This window comes from Chrysochloris asiatica, unplaced genomic scaffold (assembly GCF_000296735.1).
Source record: "Chrysochloris asiatica unplaced genomic scaffold, ChrAsi1.0 scaffold00021, whole genome shotgun sequence".
Lineage (NCBI taxonomy): Eukaryota > Metazoa > Chordata > Mammalia > Afrosoricida > Chrysochloridae > Chrysochloris > Chrysochloris asiatica.
The window spans coordinates 5,859,290-5,875,629 of record NW_006408539.1 but is presented as its reverse complement, the minus strand read 5'-3'; positions in this window follow the sequence as shown (position 1 = coordinate 5,875,629).

Genomic DNA, 16,340 nt, shown 5'->3' with positions numbered 1-16,340 from the left:
AATAAAGACTATAGTTAGAAGGGCTGTCTCAAATGATTTGCTGACTCTCCAGAAATGGTGGCCCACTTATCTTTCCAAAACACAGAGATGATCACATTATCTATCAGCTGCTTTAAAAAGCATTCACTGATTTCACATTTCTCTCAGGTCAAAGGTAAAGCATTATCAATCTCATAGCACTAGGCTATTCTTTTTTATTTTGTGTGTGTGGTTCCAAATTTACAGGTCAACTTTTTTTTCTCTAATGTTCCTGCTCTTTCTTCAGACAATCTTTAGACATAATGCTCCTCCATCCTTTTTTCCTTTTAGTTTTCTAAGGTTCTAAGTTTTCTAAGGAAAACTTGCTCATCCTCTGTTCAATTCAAGTGTTTTTGATACAATTCACAGACCAAAGTAAGTCACATGACTACAACTCTCTTCTCTATAGGAAATGGGATCCTCCCATTTGCTCAGAAGGAAACAGGACTATGTGTTGTTCTTAAATGCTGTGGAGTTGATTCTGACTCATAGTATGAGTCTGTACAGGGTTTCCAAGAAGTAGTTGATGAGCTTGAACCACTGACCTTGAGGTTCAAACCTACTCTGCAGACCAGCGCATTAACTCATAGAGCCATAGCAGGGCTATGTGTAGATATCTACAATTGCCGAATACCTATCCATTGCCACCCTCCATTTACAGTTGCTTTCCCAATACAAAAGCCAGAAAGCTCCATTCAAAATGCATCACATTGTGTAAATCTTTTGTTTGGAACTCTGCAGTCACCTCACATTGGTTATGGACTGGCCTAATTTGCAGTGTGGTTTCCTCCTGCTCCCATGGTCCTACTAGCCCTTTTCCGAATGTAAGGGAGATTCCTGACTACCAGCCTCTCTCTAGCTCAACTGTTATCAAACAGTAGCAAGTAGCAGAATCACCTGGGAAGTTTGTTAAAGTACAAAGAGTTGGGCCTCACCCCCAGTGTTTCTGCTGGAACGGAAACATTTGACTTTTTCATGAGTTCCCATTTAATGCCCTCACTTCTGTGTGGGACCATGCTGTAGGAACCACTGCTCCAGCTGTTCCTTCTTTCCCAAGTACCAGATTGACTGATTCCCTTTGCTCAAAATGTACCCTCTTAATGGATCTTACCTTGACACCCTATTTGACGCTGTAAACACCCTCCCTTTGATTCCTGGCTCTCCTGCTCCTGTTCTGGTGTTCTTACTTTCCATAGCACTTGTAAGTTTCTCACATGCTCTGAAACTTACCTATTAATTAGGTTTATTATTTATTATCTTTCTCCTCCACTAAAATTCAACTCTATGAGGTCAGACTTTTTTTTTTTTTTTTTTAATGCTTTATTGTGAATTATGTGATAGTTTACATGGGAGAACATTAGCTTTATATTCCTCCTATCATATATTGCTTCGTTGCCATGGTTACAATCCCCTCCATGCATCATCAACCAACCAAATGGTACACCCCACAAGCTTGCCCCCTGGTCATCAGCACACAGCCCCTCTCCCTCTTTGGGTCTAGAGTTCCCAGCCACTCCATCTCTCCACATCGTTGTCTCTGCCTCCATCTCTGGTGTCACTGTTTATCTGAGTAGGGTCCCTCACTCCGCTCTTCTCCCTTGATGATCCCAGGGCCCTCTGCTCCTGGACTGTATAGTCAACCACTCCTCTTCTTTTGCTACAAAATGAGGTCAGACTGCATTTTTGTTTTTTGTTTTCTAGCTCATCAGTTCTCTTTAATCCATACCCCTGGTGACTACTAATATTTCCTCTTGATGGATTTGCCTATCATATGTGTGATTGTACATTGTTTGTTCTTTTGTGTCTAAGTTTATATCAGTATACTATTCTTTGTTTTCTTATTTTTAGGTGACCTCTAGGTGGTTCCTACTCAAAGCTACCCTATGTACAGCAGAATGAACCGCTGCCTGGTTCTGCACCAGCTTCACAATTGTTATTTTTGCATCCACTGTTGCAACCACTGTGTCAGTCCAACTCACTGAAGGTCTTCCTCCTTTTCATTGACTTTTTACCAAATATGATGTTCTCCAGGGACTGGTCTTTCTTGATAGAATCACCAATGGAAGTGAGATGAAGTCTTGCCGTCCTTGCTTCTACGGAGTATTCTTGTACTTCTTCTAAGATAGATTTGTTCATTCCTTTGGCAGTCCAATAGTCTTTGCCAACATCATAATGCAAATGCATCAATTCTTCAGTCTTTCTTATTCATTGTCCAAGTTTTGTATGCACACAAAGCTAATGGAAATACTATGCCTTGGACTATGCCCTTGATAGTCCTCAGAGTGACATCTTTGCCTTTTAACACTGTACAGAGGGGTTTTTTTTTTTTTTTCAGCATATATGCCCAGTGCAATATATTGCTTGATTTCTGGGCTGCTGCTTCAATGAGCGTTGACTTTGGATCCAAGTAAAATGACATCCTTGACAACTTTAATATTTTCTTCATTTATCATGATATTGTTTATTGGTCCAATTATTAGGATTTTTTTTAATGTTAAGGGGTAATTCATAATAAAGACTGTAATCTTTGATCTATTTTGTTTTATGCTTTTATTGTTGTTAAGTGACGTTGAGTAAGTTCCAACTCATAGTGACCCTGTATGGTGCTTCCGAGGAGTGAACTTCAGACCTTGCAGTTCAAACTGATCTTGTGGTTCAGGACTTATCATACAGTGCCACAGTAGGACTGATTTTGCTTTATGATTGAATAATATTCTATTGTAAGAATAGATTATATTTTGTGTATCCCTTTATCAGTTGATGAAGACTTTTTTTCCTACCTTTTGGCTATTGTGAGTAATGCTACTCCAATCTTTGGTATGAAAATATTTGTTAGAATTACTGCTTTGATTCTTTTGGGTCTGTATCTAGCTGCTGGGTGATATTATAATTCTTTGTTTAACTTTTGGAGGAAATACAAAACTGTTTCAAAAGTGGCTGCCTCATTTAACAGTCTCACTTTCTTTTCAAAAAAATTTTGTGTTTTTGTTAATGTATTTTCCTAAATGACTAGGATAGGTGCCTGGTACATCCGATACATATTTGATTCCAGTCTTTTGTGGTTGGCTCTTTACCGGTGCAAACTCATTTGACCTCTTCTGAGAACACTAACATTCTAATTTTATTGATAAAGAACTAGAAGACAAAGGTTAAGTAATTTGTCTGGTGGTTTTGTGTTTTTAAAGAGACAAGTTAGTGTGTGGCAGAGCTGGGGTCAAATTACTGTCAAGATGACAGTCATTTTTGTATCTGTTGGTTCCTTTCTAGTAGGAGTACGTAAGGCCAGGCAAGGGGATGCTGGTTGGAAGGTCTCTGCTTTCAGCCAATAAAATTAATGGTAAAGAACAGATGGAGTGAAACCATTCTCTTATGTTCTGTGGCAATTTCTATGAACAGCAGTTCTAAAAATATTTTAGCCTCAAGACCTCTTTTTATTGTTAAAAGTTATTGAGAACCCTAAGGAGCTATCATGTATGTGAGCTGTACTTATATTTATTACATTAGAAATTAGATCTGAAAAAAAAATGAAAATACCATTACCTCTAATAGAGTTTAGTACTCTTTTCTTGATTATATGCTGTTTCCAGATGTTTTACCCACAATTGCTTTTGCACTATCAGTGAAAAATAAATAATAGTTTGACACAAATTGGTGGTGGTTGTGTGCTGTGGTATCAGTTCTAACTCACAGAGACCCTGCATAGGGTTTCCGAGGCTGTAACTCTTTACGGAAGCAGAAAGCCTCATCTTTCTCACATGGAACCACAGGTAGTTTTGAGCTGCTGACCTTGTGATTTGCAGGCTGACTGGAAACCACTACGCTACCAGAGCTCCTTAATTAGGGTTTCAAGAACCCCCGCAAAGGATCTGCAGTCCACACTTAGAGGACCACCCACTGTTTGATTAAAAAAAGAATAGGTGTGATGCTGTAGAATAAGCTCAGAACTTCTCATCACAAGGTTATTGGATTCAAACCCACCAGCCACACCTTAAATAGGTGTCACTATTAATTGGAACAGACTCAAAAGTACTTAACAGCAGAAGCAACATAGGGCAACAGTTACATCATGGTGTTTCCCCTGGAGAGAGCTTGCCAGATAGCTTTCACTTGAATCTTATTCAAGGGTTTGTTTTGAATCTCTCAGGGAGCCAAATGTCATCTTTACACATTGTTTTCACCTATAGTTTACTTGTGCATCATGGACCTCAATAGAGGAAGACAGCAGGTCTCTGGTGTATTTTGTTTTCCACGTGGAATTGTACCAGTAACAAATGTTTGTTGTGGAATGAATCCCAAACTCTTTACAGATGAATCTTTCGGATTGCTTTGTTACAGGCAATAAACACTGCCTGACAGCAGATCTCTGATGTTTTTTAATCAAATAACAAAATCCTAAAAAGGTCACAACTGTAAGTTATTAAGGTACTTTTCACTGAATGTACCAAAAGGAAAGAAAGATCAAAACGTGATTTCCTAGGCAGCCACGCCAACGGAACAGGAGAATGAAAAACACATTGTTTCCAGGTGGGACAACACTGACAAGGAGTTAGAAAAAGACAAATACATGTCCCCTGTGCTCTGGGCTGCCTTTTTCCTGTTTCTATTTTTCATGAAGGCTAGAGAAATTAAATTATTCTCATGAATTGGGGAAATCTGATCCTTATACCAACAAATGGAAGGGACCATTGTGTCACCAGGTAGTTTAATAAAACAATTTGGGCTACACCATATGGAATTTATTTACTTTTGTCAGTCATTTCCCCCAGGATAGTTGTAACTCTGAGGTTTCATTGGATACAATTTTATCTGGGAGGTAGGATCAAAGATAGGGCAGTCTACTTGCTTGACCCTGTGGTCTAGCTCTGCTGCCAAGTTATAGAGTTTTATTAATGGTCTTGTTACTCTGAACAGTCCATTTTCCTATTTAAATACAATCTGTCATTTTATATATATTTATTCTTTGACCCTTTAAGTGTCATTTGAGCACTTGATTGTCCAGAAGGAGACAGAAAAGAGAGAAGAAAAGTAGGCAGACTACATGAAAGTGTTCAGTAATTTAATAGCCAACCAAGGAATGAAGAGGAGACTATTTACCCTCCTCATTATCTGGACTGGCCTTAAGGCTGGTTTTAGCCAATAGGATGCAGTAGGAAATGCAGCAGAGGTGATACTGTGCCAGTTTCAGGCCAAGACCTTAAGATAGAGTTTATTCTTGCTTTCTCCCTTTTGGAGCTCTGAGCTACTTTGTAAAGGGATGGGCTACTTTATTAGAATGTCCACATGGAAAGAAGGAGAGATTGAGAGCTACCCAGCTAGACTTCAGATATGTGACTGACAAGTCAGATATGTGAGTTAAGCCATCCTGGATTTCCAGCCCCAGCTGAGCCTCTACATAAGTTCAGCTGCATGGATGTTTCCAACTGATATATGCAGCAGAATCTCCCCACTGAGCCCCGCCCAAACTGTGAGCCAATAAATGGTTGCTGTTTGAAGTAGTGTAATCAAGTGAGGGACAAAAGGGACAATTTAGAGTGATGCTCACTGACATGGTAAAAACTAGTGGAGAAGGTATTAGACATTTTCAAAAAGAGGAAAAAGTGGGAAATAGCTGTCTAGTAAAGAGGATGTTGAAATGGTCCATAGCAGACATGGTGAGCTGAACCAAGGCAACGGGACTGGAATAGGAAGACATGAGAAATATTTGTAAGGTGGTATCAGTCAGATGTTGTGACCGATCAGATTCCAAGGTTAAGAAGAGGGAGAAATGCTATATGATGCATGAGTTCCTGACTCACACAACTAAGTAGGTGGCATTATTCTCTGGGATGGAACATGAAAGTCAACTAGTTTAGTTGGAAAATGTTGGATATAAGGTGCATTTCTTTTTCTTATTAATACTTTCATATATGGTAGCCAGGCCCCAAAATACTACCTACAACCAACTGATTTTGAGTGTGAAAAATTTATAATAGCCTAAGTATAGTGGTTACGAATCAGACTGCGAACCACAAGGTCAGCAGTTCGAAACTACCAGCTGTTCCATGGGAGAAAGATGAGGCTTTCTGCTCCCGTAAAGATTTAGAGCCTTGGAAACCCTCGGTACAGGGTCGCTATGAGTCAGAACGGACTCCACAGCACACAACAACAACAACAAGTAATAATCCAAGGACCCTTGGTAATGTGGTGGGTTATGCATTGCGCTGCTAACCACAAGATCAGCAGTTCAAATCCACCAGGAGCTCCATAGGAGAAAGATGAGGCTTTCTGCCCCCATAAAGATTTATGGCCTCGGAAAACCTATATAGGGTCACTATGAGTCAGAACTGACTTGACGGCACACCGCCACCACCACCAAGTAATAATATAGCTTTTAGATTGTAGGAGAGGAGTTTGGTCCTATTACATAGAGAAGTTAGTATTGCTTCTCTGGGGTAAGACAGAAATCAAGGAATATAACTAGAAGGAAACTTAAAGGGAAGGGCCCCAGAATCTGAGTCCTTCATTGCTGCTGTGAGCATTAATGATAGAGGGATCTTGCTAACCTTTATCTGTTTCCTTGACTGGGGAAGTTGTAGAATGAAAACAAATCAAAGTCTCTAGCAGTACACCGTTGCCTATTACAATAATAGCAAACCATGTTATGAGAAATGCAGTGCTTTACTTGAGAGCAGTGGTATGTCAGTGATAGAATCCTCATCTTCCATGTGGGAGAGCAAGACTCATTTCCCAGCTCAAGCACAGCCACCACCCATTTATCAGTGGAGTCTTGTGTGTTGCTAAGATGCTGAACAGGTTTCAGCTGAGCTTCCAGATTATGACAGACTAGAAAGAGAAGCTTGGTGATCTACTTCTGAAAACCGGCCAGCATAAACCTGAATCACTCTAGTTGGATCTACACCTGATATTGGGCATGGCCCAGGGCCAGGTAGCATTTCCTTTCAAGGTGCATGGGGGTGACTATGAGTTAGGGACTGAGTCAGTAACAGCTAACCACACTGTTTGACTTAATTCACTTTGACCATATATTTTTCATTTGATCCTTCTCCAATTCAGCATCACAAACAATGTTTGAGGAAAAACTTCTGTTAGTCTATTTATGCTATTCCTCTGTAACTTTCTCCTCATTTTCCCAGCCAGACAGCAAGTAGCACAGCTGTCCTTCGATGAGTGCCAGGAACCCTCTTCTGCATGTTGGCGGGTGTAGCGTGGACATAGCTCTCAACTTCTCACTCCCTGGAGCAAACAGCTCATTTCATAGCTGTCCTGTGCCTGTCTTGGTGGACCCAATGTACTTCTAAATAGATGGCAACCACCTTTATCCTAAGCCTTGGTGTCTTTGGGAAGATTGGGCCAGCTTACTTTAGTTTGTGCACATTTCTGAATACTTCAGAACTTTGGGTCACCACATGGAGTACTGTAGGATCAATAGAAATAAAGCTATCCCCTTCCTTATAATTCTAGGACTTCACAAAAAGATCAACATCACATTTAGATATGTTGGGAACATATTTAGGTAACGATGACTACTGAGGTGCCCAGTGACAACTCTGACAACTTTTGTATCCACCTTCAATTTTTTATTCACTGATTACTCAACCCACCGAGTAACATCACTGTGCTCTGTTAAAAGCAAGAATATTAGGCTTTGAAACAATCATGCACCACTTATTACTGTTTTCTTGTTATAAATATAAAATTGTGCATTTTATCCTTGTATTTCCACTGCCTTTATTGGCAAGCATTAATATGATGTGAGTAACCTTTAAAATCAGGCAGCATTCACTAATGGCCTTATTCTTTGCCAAGATTATTGGAGGAAAATCAAATATATCTACATCATCAAATAAAAAATGATACATGCAAAAATGATAAATCTTCACAAATTAGGGTAAAAATGGCCATACCAAAGATGTATGCACATCTGTCTTTCTACTGGCAGAATCACCTGTTAGTAGTTTCCATCTTTCAGGATTTTTAAATTTCCTTCTCAGTCTGACAACATTACCATGTGGTGCTGATATTGGTATAATTATGTTTGCAACATCTTCTGCTCTTTCAGGATGCCATGTTATTTTCTCAGTCAACATATAATTTGATATTCTTATTCCAGGCCAAGTTCATCATGAAAAAGAAAGGACAGAGAGGTTTCTCCTCCTTCAAACTCTATCCAACAGATATAATTTCTATTCACTACTGGATGAAAGCAGCTAAAATAAAAGATCATTCTAGTGATGAATTTTTGGATTTCAATATTTACAATAGCCGCTCCACAATTCATGCAGGGAATAGCACTGTTTATGATTTGTGAAATCTCAATTTTCTTTAAATATTGACATTTTGTGATTTAAAATGGCTATCCATCCTTGCTTTGAAGCCAGAGCTTCTATTCAACCTAATTACTTCCTTTGCAGCTTTAAATTGAGGATAACGTCAGAATTCTGGCTGTTACTTTTATGACTTGTGTGGTTAAGGTTTAGTTACAAGTGGAGGATGCTATTTATTTGAATTGGAATTCTAATAAATAAGAATGGCATTTAATTTGAAAACCTGAATAATAAGAAATACCTTGGCATTATCTCATTGTTTTATCCTACTTATCACTTGTAAATATAGAAAATTGTTGCATGAACATTATACATTTTAGCTTAATTGAAATTTACTCAAAGAAACACTTCTTCTAGATGGTTCTTATTTTAAATGAGCTACCAAAAGTTTCTGGTGTTAGTTTCTAAGTTTTGAGATCATGGACTTGGGCACCAGGAGTAGTTCTTGCGTATTCCAAGAAATTAATGCAAGACATTTATGGGAACTGTTATCCATTTGGGGAATGCAGGAAGAACTATAGAAGGAAGGAGAAACAAGAGGGAATAGTCATGTTTATCCAGCCAAGTCAGGGATGGTTTAAATGACATGGGAGCAATGGGTCATGAGTATGTAACATGAGATAAGCAGGCCATCAGGTCCCATAACCACACTTACTGGAGGCAGAAAGTAAAAACAAAGCAAAACCCTGAAGCCACCAGCAGCTGTCGACAGCAATGGAGGAGAGCAAATGTAGCTTTGTCAATGCTGAGATTTCCTGGCTGGCTTTTGAACAAAGATTGTGCTGTGTAGAAGGACCCTCCCTAATGAAGGACAGCTCCTGGTATAGGGCTGTGGGTCAATGCACTGGACTGTAAGGTCTATTTGAACCACAAGGTCAGTGGGTCAAGCTTACCAACTGCTCCTCAGAAACTCTATACAGAGTTTGTAATCAAGAAATTGATTGTAAACCATTAAGCATCCCCTAGTTCTCTTGGAACGACTGCATCTTGGTCTATGTACAAGTTCCTCATGAGAACAATTAAGTGTTCAAGAATACTCATTTTCCTCAGTGTTATCCTTAGCTTGTCATCATCCACACAGTCAAAACTCTTTGCATAGTCAATAAAGTACAAGTAAACATCTTTATGGTATTCTTTGCTTTCACCCCAAATACATGTGACATCAGCAATGATATCCCTTTCTCTGCATCTTCATCTGACTCCAGCTTGAACCTCTGATAGTTTCCTGTCAATGTACTGTTACAGCCATTTGAAAATATCTTTAGCAAAAATCTCCTTGCACATGAGATTAATGATATTGTCCAATGATTCCACCTTTCAACTAGATCACCTCTCTTTGGAATGGGCACAAATATAGATCCCATCCCATCAGTTACTCAGGGAGCTGTTTTCCAAATTTCTTGGCATAGATGAGAGAGCACTTCCAGTGCTACATCAAGTGATCTTTGGGATTGGAGCCAAGAAGCAGAAAATAAACACCCTTGTTTTTATTGTTGTTAGGTGTCTTCAGTAAGTTCCAAATCACATCACCACTATGAGCAGCAGAATGAAATACTGCCCAGTCCTGCAGTATCCTAACAATTGAAAAGTTCATATCGGACTGGTAGAGGTTCAAGGAGGAAGAAGAGATCAGAGAAAAACTGGGCACCAATAATCAAGGGGGAAAAGAGGACATTGGATTGAAAGTTTTTTTTAGATCAAGTGGAACACAGGCAGTTTGAAATTGAGCAAGCTGTCAGTCTGAGCAAAATGAAGCCCAGATGCTATGAGGGAAAACCGGTAGCAGTATAATCCTGTCTACAACTTGGGCTTCTTGAGCATCTGTGAAATGTTTCTGGGTTTTCTTATCAAGGTTTCCCAGCAAGGTCTTTCTTTGTACATTGAAGTTCTGTCTGTGCACCTTGTGCTCAGGTGGTTTCACTTATTTTTTTACATTTACAAGTTTGTCCTTTAAAAAAATGACACACAAAAAATATTGGCCCCATGAGAGGCTGGTGAAGGAAAAGAAAAGTCAATGTATGCAGCAATCTCAGGAAAGTGTTGTCTGAACAGGGAAATAGTATTTGTAACTGGAATCTTGGTATGGTACTAATCACAAGTTCAAACTCATCCGTTACTCCTCAGAAACCCTATACAGAATCACTATAGGTTAGAACTGACTTGATGGCACTTAACAACAACAAAGTCTAGCTGATGTGGTACTGCAAGATAATGCATTGGATTGCAAGGTTGGTTTGAAATGCAAGGTTGATGCTTCAAACCCACCAACTGCTCCTGGGAAACCCTATATTGGGTCACTATGCATTGTTTAAATCCTTAATAAAATTGTGTTAAGAATGCTTGTCTGGTCTAACTAATACATAGGTAAGAAGAAGGAGGATAATGGCTTTACTTACCTGGAGTAAATCTATTAAATGTGATAGAGAATGATGATGGCAACTTTTGACCCCTTGTTGCTGAAAAGGACAGAGACTAAGCAAGATGACAAAGTGAGTTTAGGCTCTTAATTACTCCCTTAGCAACCAACTCACTGAACAACAAATTAAAAGAAGCAGAGACTAAGATTTCATAATTTTGAAAAGCAGAGTTGGGGTGACTCCAAAGGTGGGGAGTGAAGGAGCAAGGGTAGTACAGAAGCTGGAAGAACCTATCCACTAACATTGGGGTGCTCACTCATTGTAGTCCTTTTGGAACGGAGATGGGTAACACCCCAAATGGGAAACACAGAAAAGGAGTTAATCTGAGGCAGTCATAGTTCAGTTTTTGTTTTGCTTTGTTTTGTTTTTGTGGTGGCAGAGCATGGCCATGAGAGTTCATATGTTTCGCAGTTGGGAGGAAGAGAAAGGAAACAGTTGGACTTCAAGAGTGTGCTGCTGAATCTCTTTGAGGCCTGAGTTGTATGGCATTAGGACAGCTAAGGCAGCAGCATGAGGGGAATACTTCAGATTGACAGGGTATATGACACAGAGAGACAGGTCACACAGGGACACCCTGGGAGAGACTTGCAGGGCCACCTGTGAGGGAAAGACAGAGAACCACCCCATCTTCATAACAGGAAATTTGAGCCCCAATTGCTTATGTTGTTGTTGTTACATGCTCTCAGGTCAGTTCCAACTCATAGAGACCCTGTATGTGGTTTCCAATGAGTGACTGGTGGGTCTGAACTGATGACCTTGTAGTTCCAACTGACCTTTTGGTCCAGTGCTTATCGTACAGCACCACATCAGGGCAAATAATTCTGGAGATCAAACATCCAGAATTCCTGAATTAGCACTGAAAAGCATCTAAGGATGAGGGTCCTCTAGTGGTTCTCAGGAGAAGACCATATGCTCACAGGTGCTAGGTTGCTTCTTCTTCACCATTATTCTGTGAGGCTGAGTGGAACTGCCCTGTGGGATCTCTAAAGCTGTGAGTCTGCAGAAGCTGACTGATGTATCTTTGTTCCATGGAGTGGCTCATGTGTGGGGGCCCTGCACTTTAGATTGACAGCTATGTGCTTGGCCCCTGTGCTATGTAAGCATCTAAGTTTCCCACAAAAACAAGAACACAAAATTTATAGTAATAAACAAAACAACAACAACAAATACACAGGTAATCAAATGGTCAAAGTTCAACAAAACACACAAAATCACAAGAGAAGAAAGACCAATCAAAAGCAAAATCTGAAAAAGAGGAAATTTCTTCTGTGAAGGAAAGAATAATGCAAAGAATTGATTGTTTTCAGACTATGGTGCTAAATATGTTTAAAGAAAGCAAAAAAGCTCACAGAAAGCAAAGTAGTTGGGATCAAGAAAAAAAAAAAAAGGAAGAACAAAGTGAGATACTCAATATTGAAATTGAAAGCATCAAAAACCAAACAAACAAAAATCCAAAAATAACTATTGGGACTTAATAAAATAACTGAATTAGAAAAGGTAAGAGAAACATTCAACAATAGGGCCAAACAGATGGAAGTTAAAATAAATGAACTGGAAAACAAAATAAAGAGATGGAGAAAAATATTATATGCCATCAATTAAAAAAAAAAAAAGAAGAAGAGTGGCCATACTGATAGAAGGTAATATAAATTTTCAACAAAAATCTATTCAAAAGGTAAAGGATGACCCAGAAAAAGGACATAGCAATTATAAACATATATGCACCTAACAACAATGCACCAAAATATGTGAAAAATACTGACTAACATGAAAGGAATATTGGATAAGCCCATAATAATAATAAAGTTTAGTAAGGTGGAGGGTCAGAGAAAAATAGGAAGACCCCCAGCAAGATGGATTGGCAAAGTGGCAACATCAATGGGCTCAAGCATGGCAACAATTGTGTGGTTGGCCCAGGGTCAGGCAGTGTTTCATTCTTTTGTGCATAAGGTCGCTATGAGTCAGTACCGACTCGATGGCACCTAACAACAACAACAATAATAATAGTACAGAATTCACCACATTTTCAGTTATAGACAGAACATCTAAAAAGAAGACCATTAATGACAATGAGAACTTAAATAACACCATAAGTCAGTAGTATTTAATGAGTATATATAGAGAATATTCCACCTAGTACCAGAAAAATACAAATTTTTCTTTATCATTAAGAAATGTAATATTTTCTGGAATAGATCACATGCTAGGACAGAAAACAAGATTCAACAAATTTACTAAGATTGAAATTACACAACACATCTTCTCTTAGCGTAACAGTATGAAACAACAATAAAATTAAGGGGAGAAAATGCATGGAAGCTAAATAATACACTGCTAAAAGTATAAAAAGATTTCATTTTGCTCAGACCAACCATCAACACTCATGGGAGCAGCAGTCAAGAAATGCAGGACATATTACACTAGACAACTCTGCGGCCCAAGACCTCTTTAAAGTGTTGAAAGCAAAAATGTAAGCTTGAGGACTAAAGAGCACTTAATCCAAGCCATGGTATTTTTAATAATCTCATGTGCATGTGAGTGTTGGACAGTGAATAAAGAAGACCATAGAAGAATTGATTCATTTGAGTTATGGTGTTGGAATAGAATATTAAAAGTACTATGGCATACCAAAAGAACAAACAAATCTGTGTTGGATGTACAGCCAGAACGCTCCTTGGAAGCCAGGATGGACAGAGTTCATCTCTCATACTTCAAATATATTATAAGGAGCTACCAGTTCCTGGAGAAGGATATCGTGTTTGGTAAAGTAGAGGGTAGGAGAAAAAGAGGAAGACTCCCAATAAGATGGATTGGTATAGTGGCAATAGTGATGGGCTCAAATGTAACAATGAAAGTGAGATTGTGTAGGACTGGGCAGTGTTTCATTCTGTTGTGCACAGGGTATTGGGTTATAGAAGAAATCACAAGGGAAATTTAAAAAATTTCTAGAACCAAATGAAAATATAACATCCTAAATGTTAAACCTCTTTAGTGCCATAGAATCCAGTCTGATTCATAGAGATCTTAAATAGGGTTTCTGAAGAACAGCTGGTACAGTCCAGTGCTTATCCTACAGCTCCATGCCAGGAATCCAAACCTAAAGCCATAAAATTCCTGGAAGACAAAATAGGAGGAAAATTAAATTTTTGTAAAAATGAGATACAGACATCACAACTAATGAACAAAACGAAGAAGACAAAATAGGTATATGGGATCTCATAAAAACCGAAAACTTAAGACCATCAAAAGACTTTATTAGAAGAGTAAATGACAACCTACAGGCTTCGAAAAATCTTTGGAATTAATTTATCCAATAAAACCGCAAGAACTTAATAACAAAAAGACAAAATCACCCAATCACAAATTGTGAAAATGTCAGGAACAGCGTCTTCATCAAAGAGGATATCCAAACAGTCAAAAACCACCTGAGAAGATGTGCACAGTCATTAGCCATTGCTGTTCTTGTTAGGAGCACTCAAGTCAGTTCCAGTTCATAGTGAATGTGTGTACAACAGAACAAAATAATACCTGGTCCTGAGAGCCAGCTTCACAATTATTGTTATATGTGAGCCCATTCCTACTGTCATTGGACCAATCCAAGTTGTTGAGGATCTACCTCTTTTTTGTTGACTCTCAACTTTACCAAACATGATGTTCTTCTCCAGGGATTGATCACTCTTGACACTATGTCCAAAGAATGAGATACTAAGTCTCATTATCCTGGCTTCTAAAAAGCATACTGGCTGTATTTCTTACAATGTCTTGTTTGTTTGCTTTCTTGGCAGTCCATTGTACTTTTAATGTTCTTTTCCAACATCATAATTCAAATGAATAATTTCTTCTACAATGAATTGTCCAACTTTTGCATGCATATGAGGTGATTGAAAATATCATGGCTTGGGTCAGGAGCATCTTTGTCCTCCAAGTGATGTACTTGCTCCTGAACACCTTAAAGAGTTCTTGTGCAGCAGATTTGCCTAATTCAAGAGGACTTTTGATTTCTTGACTCTTGCTTCCATGAATGAGTATTGATTGTAGATCCAAGAAAAATGGAGTCTTAAACAACTTTAATCTTTTCTGTTTATCATATGTTATTTATTGGTCCAGTTGTGAAAATCTTTGCTTTCTTTACATTGAGCTGCAGTCTATACAGAAGGTTGTAGTCTTTGATCTTCATGAGAAAATACTTCAAGCCTGCTTCATTTTCAGCAAGGACATTGTGTCATCTGCATATGTTGTTGTTGTTAAGTGCCGTCGAGTCGGTTCCGACCCATAAGCGACCCTGAACAGGGTTTCCGAGGCTGTAAATCTTTATGGGAGCAGAAAGCCTCATATTTCTCCCGCGGAGCAGCTGGTAGTTTCGAATTGCTGACCTTTCGTAACCTGATTCGTAACCACTATGCTACCAGATATCCAGTTTATTGGAATGAAGTCCTGGTGTGACATTGTAAGATAAACACTGGATGGCTAACTGTAAGGTTGGTGGTTCAAACCCACCAGCCGCTCCTTGGAAACCCTATGCAGGGTCACTCTGTGTCAGAACTGACTATGGCATGTCAGTACAACAATACAGATTGAATAAGTATGTTTAAAATATACAACACTGGTGTACAACTTTCTTGACTTTAGACCATTCAGTACCACCTTGTTCACTGCCTCTTGGTCTATGCACAGGTTTCTCATGAGTATAATTAAGTGTTCTAGAATACATATTCTTCCCAATGCTATCCATAGTTTGTTATCCACACAGTCAAATGTCATTGCACAGTCAATAAAGCAAAGGAAACATCATTCTGTTATTCTCTGATTTCAGCCAAGCTCCATCTGATGTCAGTAATGATATCCCTCATTCCATAATCTCTTCTGAATCTGGTGTGAACTTTTGACAGCTCCTTGTCAATGTACTGCTGCAACCATTTTTGAACTATCTTTAGCAAAATTTTACTTGCATGTGGTATTGATGATATTGTTTGATGATTTCTACTTTCCTTTGGGTCACTTTTTTTTGGAATGGACACAAATATTAATCTCTTCTAAAAGATTGTCCAGATAACTGGCTTCCAAATTTCTTGGCATAGACCAGTGAGTGTCTCTAGTGCTTCATCAGTTTATTGAAATATTTTGATTTGTATCCCATCAATCCTGGAGCCTCATTTTTTTAGCGGTGTCTTCAGTGCAACTTTGACTTCTTCCTTCAATACATTGGTTCTTGATAAAATGTAACCTCTTAGGCGAAATGTTTGAGCAATTGTCAGTTCTTTATGGTACAGCAATTCTGTGTATCCCTTCCATCTTCTTTTGATGCTTCCTTCATATTTCAATACTTTGCCTGTAGAATCCTTCAATATTTCAACCAGAGGCTTGCATTTTTTGTTGTTCTTTCAACTTGAGAAAGTTGCTAATCATTCTCTTCCCTTTTGAGTTTCTACAGGTCTTTGACCATTTCAGTATAATACTTGACTTTATCTTCTAAAGCTGACCTTTGAAATGATCTGTTCAGCTCTTTTATTTCCTTATTTATTCCAATTGCTTTTAAGTTTCTGAGTGGCTGTCTGAGACACAACTATGAGTCACAACTCAA